This window comes from Henckelia pumila, chromosome 4, assembly GCF_033568475.1.
Source record: "Henckelia pumila isolate YLH828 chromosome 4, ASM3356847v2, whole genome shotgun sequence".
Taxonomy (NCBI): domain Eukaryota; kingdom Viridiplantae; phylum Streptophyta; class Magnoliopsida; order Lamiales; family Gesneriaceae; genus Henckelia; species Henckelia pumila.
The window spans coordinates 226,726,018-226,737,404 of NC_133123.1; the positions used below are offsets into that span (position 1 = coordinate 226,726,018).

Genomic DNA, 11,387 nt, shown 5'->3' on the forward strand with positions numbered 1-11,387 from the left:
CACTTGACTCTGTCCACATCTGTAATCCCCATGTAGTCAAAGATAGACTCCAGTGATCGGATCCATCCCTCGACAATGAGCGGATCAGTGGTGCCTGTAAACTCCTTTGGTCCCTTCTTCTGGAACCGCTCAGCCACATCCTCATCATGGGTAAGCCTAGGTCGTGTAGTTTGCTGCTCTAACAAAGCAGTGATCCCCGCCATCATATTTGCATTGGCCTGCTCCAATGCTGCAAGAGGTTTCTGCGGAGGTGGAGGTGGAGGTCCCCCGCGTCTGTTCACCTGTCTCGGAGGCATTCTGCACCACATGTTTCTTTACGTAAATCGCAATGCATGACTTAAGGGTTCTAAAACTTTTCTAACATGAAAATCTTAAATCATTACATATGCTCCTTATAATTCATCAGAAAAAATTTAAAACTTACAGACCGGTAGTAGGATTTCTGAGCTTCACGTGGCAGTAGGACACCCTCCAAGGACCGCGCTTTGATACCAATTGAAAGATCTACTACAAATAAATGCGGAATTTTTTTTTTAAAAATAATACTATATATATACGCCCATACATATATGTATAAACATAAAATAAATAATATTACTACATAAAAATAACTTAAATAATTGCTGAAAATATCCTTATGCAAGAAATAAAAATACTAAGTTTGATAATTCAAAATTCTCATAAATAAAATAATAAAAAGAAGAACTTGTTTAAAAACTCAGCATAATAAAATAAATGTTTCTTAAATATCAACTAAAATCTGCGACAGTCACGGGGTCCACTACCAGCTCGCTCATACGTCCTCGCCACCGGTAGGAGCAACGTCAAAATCATCTGACTCACCTGCACCATATAAGCGTAGTGAGCCTAGGGGCTCAACATGCCTAATCCTTTATAACAAGGTTAAAAATAATGCATCACATAATTTTACTAATACATATACATGTACATGCATGCATAAAATATTTCATCATCTTTCCATAAACATCACTGATCTTATTCTTGAACGTAAACATAACTTAACATCATAAGCATACATAATATAGTTGAGCACGACATTTTGAAACATAATATGGTCCTATCAGTAAGTGTGACTAAATCTGTGCCGACTGATCAGTCTCCTGAACCAACGTACGTGGCGGTGATAAATCACCTCTGTGCTGGTAGTAAACTACCTCTTAACATAAATAGTGGATAACCACCTCTGTGCTGTCACACTACTTCAATTTCCATCATAAAAATATTTTGCTCAACACTTGATCATAATCATAACATGTAAATTTTTCATGAATGCATGCACTGAAAATATGTCCGTAATATATATTTAATTTATTTTCATAATAAATATACTAATACTTAAAATATAAACTTCATGCATAAAAATAATTAAATATATATTCCGAACTTAGTTATTTTTCATGGGTTGGTCCAGACTGCTGGTCACTCACTCTAAGTCCATTAAACTTAAATTAAAGCCCAAAAATCATATCTTAGCCCAAATAACTTGATTAACTTAACTGGGCCTAAATAAAAATATTTAAGCCCATTAAATTAATTAAATTCAATAAAATTCTAGACTGGCCCAAAAATCCACTGACTGACCCAAAAATATTCATGGGCTCCCAAGCCCATAAAAATCATTGGGCTAACTTAAATTAATTATTTAAGGCCCAAATAAAATTATTTGGAGGCCCAAATAATTTTCTAACTATTTTTAAAGCCCAAAAATCAATTAAAACATTAATTACTTAAAATTAAAATACCCGAGCCCGGCCCACCTAACCCGAACCCGGACCCAACTGACCCGACCCACTACACTACTGACCCGACCCAAACCACCCATGACCACCCGACTCTACCCCTAACCCATAACCTGACCCCCCTTGCCCTCCCTTCGTCTTGGCCGAGAGCAGCAGGCCTTCTTGGCCTGCTGTTGGCCAGCTCCGGCCGCCCCTGGCCGGAGCGCCACTGCCCAGATGTAGCCCACATCTGGGCGGTCCTAGCCCTACCTTGACCCCGACTCCATGCAACACAAGGAAGGAAAGATCGAGCCCCTTCCAAACAACCCTAACCTGCCCGATCTGCACCCCCAGCCACACACCCGATCGGCCTAGCCATTCTCAGACCCAAGCCCTGCCATGGTTCGAATCTAAGGACCCTAAAGCACTCTTAGAATGTGACCCAGCAATCCATCAGTAGTCCATGACAGGAGAAAAATGTGAGCATGTAGAGGAAAAAAAGCATTCATGCACAATTTCTGATCTAACATGGAGAAATATCATGAGATACCAACAAAGCAGCATAAAACCATTAAAAATCTGAATTAAACGATAATTAGCTTATATGGTGGCCAGGAAAAGGATTTAGACATGCCTTAGACGAAGATAAACGAAGAAACGAGACAATAATCGCGTGTACGGCACTCCGGGACGAACGGATCTTCTTGATTTCTTGAAAACCTAGAAGGCTTTGGCTATGGTGTAAAACTTTCTGATGAAACGTGAGGAAGATGATGAAAAAATATGGGGGAGGCGGCTAAAGATTTTTTAATCGGTATAGGGATTGATTTTTAGGTTTAATTTGAGTAGATATTGGTTTAAATAAATAATAATAATCAACATAAAGATAATATACCAACAAAACTTTATTTAAAACTCCTAATAATAATAATAATCTGATCCTAAAACTCAAATCCCGAAATTAAGACTTAAGGGATTTTTAAAAATTAATAAAAGTCAATAAAATGACTTATTTTGGCTAAAAATCAACCCTTAAATAAGTATATAATTAAATACTAAAATTTTCTTGACAAAATACCTTAAAATATTATTTTAAGGCTCATAAAACTCATAAAATATTTTTGGCTAAGAATTTTGGTATCTTGTCCGTCCACGGTCCCGTCTACGCGATCAAAACAATTAATTCCTTAAAAATGTAAAAATACCATAATTGCGGGTTAAATTCTAAAATAAATTTAAATCATGCATATATTTCACATAATATCACATAAATGTCATTTAACACAAATATAAATTTTAAATAATTATTTTTCCTAATTATGCATGCGAATTTACGTATTAAAATTTTCAGGGTGCTACATCACAACCCGCATAATGTTTAATGTCTCTTATGCCAAGACTACAAATACAATCTTTAATGTCTTTGTGTGAAGACTCTCACTCAACTAATCTTTACAAATCATCTCTCATATGTGTGTGAGTGAGTTGGGGAGTGAAGAACTTGAAAGTGAAAGCTCAAGTATTTTGTTTTTGTTCTTCATACCTAGGGAAAGCTTTCAAGAAGCTAATGAACCTGTTTTACATGCCCTTATGCTCCAATTATTCTCATTTCAGCTCAACTTCTTTATGCAGGTTGCCCGTGAATTTAATCCTCATGGAAAGTAGTTATTTGATCTTCTCAATATTGTATTTATGAGCAATTGTTTGATCTTCTCAGTATTGTATTAGGATTGATTATATGAACTGATCTCGTTCAACTAGTCTTGCTTCAATTGGTCTCACTCAACAAGTCTCATTTTAGAGCAGTTTGTCTTGAATGAAGCAGTCAGTACTTGAGGAATCAGTTGGAGCATGATTAGTTAATTTCTGGGTAAAGTGATGAACATAAAAGTTGTAGCTCTTTGTCTTACTTTCCAATGCAACAGACATCACTCAATTTGGATTTCATATGAGAGGGTTATGCTCGAAATACCAAACTGTTCCAGAAATTCCGCTCTGAATAATTTCAGTGCTGACCCAGAGACTGCAATACAGTTTATCAACTCTTTATGATTTGATTCATACCTCTACATGTGAAGATGATTTGTAGATCATGTTTTTAGATTTGCAACGCATACTAAAGCATTCCATTTTGATAACCGACCTGCAAGATATAACCAAAATACTAGAACTGGTCAGTCAAACTGCTTGTTGTCGTCTTATTCGTCCATTTCAATGTTGAGGCAGCTGTTTGACCAAGCTAGCATCTGAATTTGTCCACCTCGTATGAATATGAATTGTAGATATTTGAGTTGTCTGTTCAACGATTTTGGCGGCTGGTCATTTGGATCATCGAGATATGAGATATGCTCGAAAAAAAAAGTTGCGCCAAAACTAAATTGTGTTGAAACTATATTTCAACACCTTATCAGTTCTAATTTGTGATCAACCAACTACACACTCAATTAAATATGTTAGAAACCTAATAACAAATTTTGTTATTATCAAAACAAATATTGCTTGTGTAAGGCCCTGAAATTAATTATTTTGGGATTAGTGGAATTTATTAATTATTAGAATTGAATTGATGGGAATTAATTGAGCCGGGATTGAATTGATTTAATTTGGAGTTTCAGGGACCGGTTTGCAAATAAGCCGTTTGACTAGTCAATGGGAATTAATATATTATTTGATATATAATATCTACCCCTCATCTCCATCACCTACTCCTCTCTCCTCCTCCTTCTCCCTCACGCTAGAGAACCGAGAAAGCCATGATCGATTCTCAAGCTTTTTGCTCCGTCTGATTCGCACGATCTGACCGTCAGATTTTTGTTCCGAGTTGAGATTCATGATCACCGCAACGAGGGCTTCGTTTTGTTGTAAGTTTTGCTACGATCTATGAACTTTGATTTTTATTGGGTTGTCAGAATTTGATGATTTTCGAGTATGTTGTTCTTGTGCTAGCATAGACTGTGTATTCGAAGTCGGTTTGGAAAAAAGAACGAAGTTAGGATTTTATATGATTTTTGGGAACATAAATTCGAAATTGGGTTTTTGAACTTTTGCTGGTACTCGTAAATCATCATATTACCCATATTTGGCCTCCGAGCTGTTGGCAACATACGGGCAATACGGTAGCATCTCACAGAACTTCTGCTGGTACTCGTGAATTGTCATATTACCGTGCTTCAAGTTCATTAGTTCGTTTTTCTTTGCCTATCTGAGGGCCGCAGGAAAGTACAACTCTCGGAATGCTATACGAAACTCCTCCAAAGTAGCTGAGCCCTGCTCTGCTATGATGGGCGTGGAGGTAGACCTCCACCTCTTCCGAGCACTCCCTGTCGAAGGAATTTTACAGCCAGCATCTTTCGCTCTTCAGTGCAATGGTACAACTCAAAGCAGTTCTCCATCCTTTCCAAACAATTCTCTGCGACTTTCGGGTTTTCGTCGCCCTCTAATGGCTTAGGAGTCAATTGCACAAATTTGCGAAAGTAGAATTTATGTCTATACTCCCTGGGACGATGATGCCTCCAACGTTGCTCCTTCTCCTCGTCGTCACCCCAACGACCACCGACACTCCCGTGACTCTCATCCCCACGTCCAACCATCTGATAAGAGCAACAGAATCAAACCTCAAGACTTTTTACCTATGTCCTAAATTTAATGCATGCTCTGATACCAATAAATGTAGTGATCCAACCCTGAATCACTAATTAACCAAAGCTTAAAGCATGCAAATCAACTTAAAAGAGGAAATTAGAAAATTCGGCGGAAGCATAAAAGCAACTAAAGTCTCTCAAGTGGTACCAGGGATAGAAAGGATTTGTACTTAAGCCTGGTGGTGCAAGTTCGATCCCTGGGGAGGGCAAAAACTCCCCTAGCCAAGTGGGGAGAAGACCGTGATTATGGGCCTGGGCCACCCAGAGTAGAGGCCAAATTGGGCTAGAGCAGAGGGTGAAAGCGAGAATTGCAATTATTGAAAAGAGAATTCCAAGAGAAACAGTTGAAAATATTATAACTTGCATTTAAGAAATTAATAGAAAGATAAGGAAATAATTTTTTTTTATTATTTAAAGATCATTCTTTAAAATATATATTTTCAACTCCATGGCGATTTTCCAAAAATATATTATGGTGGCCAGTTCACCTGTGGATGTATCTTGAAAATCAGGAGAGAAGGAAAATTTTTCTAGAGTTTGAAGCTCTTTCATATGCGTCAGGAGAAAACATTCTTTGATATAAAGATATCTTCAAATCTAGAAATTTCAAGCCGCAACTTGAATTTTGCTTCAATTCTGGTTAGCCTTCCTGCTGTAGCCGAAGAATAAGACGTGACTCGGTGAACCTGTAGCATTCTTAATTTTGCCCTAAGAAACAAAATTTTCTCAGCAATAACTGCTTCACATTCTTTGATGATATCATCCATGATAAATTTGCTATTTTATGAACTTGCTAATGTTAATTAGAGTTGTGCAAACCTTTTCTATTTATAGACTGATTTAGAGTATGTGAAGACTTAAATTGATATTTTTCAATGTAATTGCAAATATCGAGGAGACATAATAAAATTTTGAAAAACAAGAAATGAAAGAGGATTCTCAAGAAATATAGTTGAAGTCATTGCTTATCACATTAAGGGGTAAATGCTTGAAAATTTGAGAAAACCTTCTGATATTCATAAAATATATTTCCAAGGCATAATTAACTGCATAGTTTAGCCAAAAAACAAAAACAAGGAAATTTTTGGGATAAGTTTTGGTATTTGACAAAACATGAAGAAATATTTTGAAGCAGTTGAGATGGCGGAATATCTTAAGTCCAAGAAATCCAGTCTAGATGCAAGCAGTCCAATAGGTATACAAGCATTCCAATCGATATGCAAGCAATCCAGGACTAAATAGTCCAGTCAAACATCATATTGACACAGTTCAAGACCAGTTGAATTAAGCTTGTTCACGTATCCAGTCCAAGTATCAAGACTGCTGAGGAAACGAATTATTCAAAACATATTTTAAATATAAAGATCGTTGCAAGATCCAGATATTTTTATTAAAGAAGCTAGCAACATCATTAATGTCCTCATAAAGAATTATTGAAGATCTAGAGGAAAAAGAGACATGCATTTATAACGAAGATGAACGTTGCAAAGATTGCATATATAAATGTATGAAGAACACATAGAGCGGAGAGAGAGTAGACATAAACAAAAGGAAAAACATATACAACAGCAAGATACACACAAATACAAGCTGCTTGAGCACTCATAAAAGACTCATCTAATCTGCTCAATGTGCCCACATACACATGCCATACAGCTGATCTCTGAGGATCATCAAGGGCCAAAATCAACTCTCAATTGCCTATTTGTTTAAGAGGAGTTGATTTACTGTCAGAATCTAAGGATTCATTCATCACTGTAATTTGAGTATTAGTACGAGGCATCTTAATTTGGTTGTGTTCTAGGAGTTTCGATCTAGACAAGAGTAAGTCCTACGATTGGAGTGAGTTGTATACAAGACGTTGTATAGCCAAAGTCTTCTAGTGAATCATTTCCTCATGGAAAAAGGGGTGACGTAGGAGTTTTGTCTCCGAACATCCATAAACATCTTTTTGTTATTTATATTTCTTTCAAGCTATTCTTATCATTGTTCAATATGTTATTTGGTCTATTTCCGCACAAATATTTGTTGGCCGATTAACATCAACACGAGAGAAAGAATAGAGTTAGTTGCGAACAACAACTGCTCTCATATAAGAAGTTTTTCAAGTGAACTGCTATGGAAGTTGCACAAGAGCAGTCCAAATCGATCCTAACATACAACAACATCTTTCTTGTTGGAAGACTCCCATGGAAACTCAACTGAAATGCAACGTTGATGTAGCTCTTTTTACAAGTGATGGAAAAGCAGGTTATGGATGTATCATCAAAAACAACCTTGGCTTTGTTGTTGTAGCGATTCTTGGTAGCCTGCCTGGTATTACCAATCCTTCGATCGCATAAACGTTGGGTATTAGGGAAGCTTTGAGCTGGATAAAACATCTGCATTTCTTATCAATCATCGTTGAATCTGATACTCTTTCGATTGTTGAAGCTTTAAACTCTACGACCGGTCTTATTATTGAAGATTGCAAAATTCTTGCTTTGGATATTTAATCTATCTCTTCTTTTGTTTTTATTCGTAGATCAACGAATCATGCCGCTCAAGCGTTAACTAGAAAATATGGTTCTTTGTCTGGTCTAGAAGGTGGAATGATTCCTTTGTCTTCTATAGTTTATGATAATTCTTCGTGACTTGGTTCAATATATCTATTTTTCTTTAAAAAAAATCCTCACTTTTTATTTGCGTACTTGTTGGTTACATTTAAGTCATATTTTGAAAATGCCAGTTCTACATTGAAGTAAAATTATTAAACAGATTATTTAATCAAAATTTGTTTATGCATCGATGCATTACTTTAATTCAAGTCAACGTGAAAGTCTCTATCAACATACGAGAGCACAAAATTGTTTATAAACCATTTGCACCACTTTTTTCTCGTAATCTTGGCATCACAAAAAATAAAAATACTTAAAAAAGAAAACACGGTATTTTGCGATGGGTTGAAAATTGGTTGCTAAATATTAGCGGCGATTTTCATGTTTCCGTCGCTACCAAAAAGCAAGAATATCAAAATTACTGGATGAAAAATGAATTTTGAAATTAGAGGATTAAAATCTAAAACATGTCGATTTAGAGTAATTTTACCTATCAACATATATATATATATATATACAAGAGTATTATAAAATTTAAATAAGACCTAGACTTCGCAATTTTCCCTATCAACATACTAGATAATTATAAAACTAAAATAAGACTTGATTTTACATAAAATCTTTTGTGAGGCCCTATGACTATATCTAGTGGTAATTAAAAAAGAAAAAAACTTTTAAAAGTATCCGAATAAACTTTGAGTTCATCTTCTTTATAAATGGTTAAACTTGCCACTCTTAAATCTTAATGTCCTCATAGTATAATTAGAAAATGGCTGAAAAAGGTGAAAGACCAGCTATTGGAATCGATTTGGGAACCACTTATTCATGTGTGGCTGCATGGCAACGGGATCGTGTTGAGATCATACCCAATGATCAGGGAAACCGCATTACACCTTCCTTTGTTGCTTTCAATGAAACAGAACGTCTCATCGGCGATGCTGCCAAGAACGTAGTTGCCATGAATTCCACTAACACTGTTTTTGGTGAGACATTATGGTATATAGTATTTGGAGTTGCTTTTGAATATTTGTGAAATATTCAAAATTTTGTTTAAGAAAAGGTGAAAAGTGCTTCTTGGAAGCAATCTAAACTCAATTATCTGCTTATGCTAAAGTTATATGCGTTAATTAAATTGGTAGTCCAAGTTCTTCCGTTTTTTCTGTAGAAAAAAACTACTCTGGTGTTGCATTCACTATGAGCTGATGTGATTTTGCAAAGCTTTTGATATGAAATATGTAACACTAAACTATAATTTGGATCGGAGTCTTGGAGCTTTCGCTGCTCCACTATGAGTCTCGGCATTTTCTTGTTTATAAATTATCATAATCTAACGATATGCTTGAATAATGTTACTATCCAATATTTCTATGTCATGATATTGTACAATTTGCAAAACGTAGAATTTATTAACTAACAAAAACTGTAGTCATCTGATGCATGTATTTGGAAGACAGTCTTATTATCTGAAAGTATATGTGAATATGCATGACTTACTTTGTAGATGCCAAAAGATTGATCGGCAGGAGATTCAGCGACCCACTGGTCCAGGAAGATGTGCTGCTTTGGCCATTCAAGGTTATTTGTGGTGAAAATGATAAGCCAATGATTGTTGTCACCTACAAAGGTGAACGGAAGCAATTTGTTGCAGAAGAAATTTCTTCAATGGTACTCACCAAGATGAAGGAGATTGCAGAAGCTTTTCTTGGATCTACGGTGAAAAATGCGGTCATAACCGTCCCTGCTTACTTCAATGATTCCCAGAGGCGGGCGACCAGAGATGCTGGAATCATTTCTGGGCTCGACGTCTTGCGTATCCTTGTCGAACCAACTGCTGCCGCCATTGCCTACGGTCTTGACAAAATGTCTAGTAGCTCTGGTGAAAAGAACGTGCTTATTTTCGACCTTGGGTGGCACTTTTGACGTTTCTCTTCTCACGATGCTGAAGAGCACCTTTACGGTTAAGTCAACTGCTGGCAACACTCACCTTGGAGGAGAGGATTTTGACAACAGAATGTTGAACCATTTTGTTCAAGAGTTCAAGAGGAAGCACAAAGAAGACGTAAGCAACAACCCCCGGGCAATGAGAAGGCTGAAGACGGCCTGTGAGAGGGCAAAGAGGAATTTGTCTTCTATGGTGCATACAACTATTGGGATTGACTGTTTGTACGATGGAATCGATTTTAACTCTAAAATTACACGTGCCAAATTTGAGGAGCTAAACATGGACTTGTTTGAAGAATGCATTAGCCATGTTGAGAAGTGTTTGAAGGATGCGGAGATGGACAGGAAAAACATCCACGACGTGGTGCTTGTTGGTGGATCCTCTAGAATTCCAAAAGTACAACAACTGCTCCAAGATTTCTTTGATGGTAAGGAGCTATGCAAAAGCATTAACCCCGATGAAGCCGTAGCCTATGGTGCAGCAGTTCAAGCGGCAATTTTGAGTGGCCAAGGTACGGTCCGGATTCAAGATCTGGTGTTGTGGGATGTCACCCCTCTCTCTCTCGGTGTGGAGATTAGAGAAGATGAGATGGGTGTAGTAGTCCCTAGGAACACCACAATTCCTACGAGGAAGGAAGAAAAGTGGACCACTTGTTATGATGACCAAACTAGTGTGTTGTTCCCAGTGTACGAGGGTGAAAGACCTAGAGCCAGAGACAACATTTTGTTGGGTGAGTTTGTTTTGTCCGGCATTTCTCCCGCTCCAAGGCGCGTCCCTAAATTAAAGGTGTGCTTTGATATCGACGTTAACGGAATCTTAAATGTGACCGCTGAAGATAAAGCAACCGGCAATGCAAATGGAATCACTATCAGCAATGTTAAAGGCATGTTGTCAGAAAATGAGATTTTGAGAATGTTAGAAGAAGCCAAGAGGTTGAAGTTAGAGGATGAGGAGCATAAAAAGAAATTTGAGGCAAAGAATTCTTTGGAAGATTATGTTTACAACGCTAGAGCTGTGACAAGAGAACTCACTTCAAAGTTACGAATTACCGATGCCAAAAATATCGAATGTGAGATCGAATCTGCTATGGAGTGGCTGGATGAGCACAAAGATGCAGAACTACATGTGATTGAGAATAAAAGAAATGAGTTGGAAAGTAATTGGGAGCCTATTCTTACAAGATTATATAGCTCATGATCGAGAGAGAGATGTTCATTTGGTGTATTTTCCAACTTTGAATTATTATGCATAATAATTCATTTGAACTTTTCCAGGTATGGTTTTGTGCTTCTTTTTTTTTTTTAGCCTTGATTTTGTGTACCCAAACCTTCGACTCAGCATATACGTGGGAATTATATATCGTTCGTCAAAATATTAATGGAGAAATCGTTTTGTATTCTTGTCGTTTAAATTCTGAAAATTGGGTAGCAAATTAGAAGTATAAATTTTGATTAATTGTGTTTTTTTT

At 36.8% G+C, this 11,387-nt stretch overlaps 1 pseudogene; it reads left to right on the plus strand.

The window, feature by feature from the left end:
- The first annotated feature begins 8,746 nt into the window (after positions 1 to 8,746).
- LOC140866709 (heat shock cognate 70 kDa protein-like) lies at positions 8,747 to 11,184 on the plus strand (annotated as a pseudogene).
- The last annotated feature ends 203 nt before the right edge of the window (positions 11,185 to 11,387 follow it).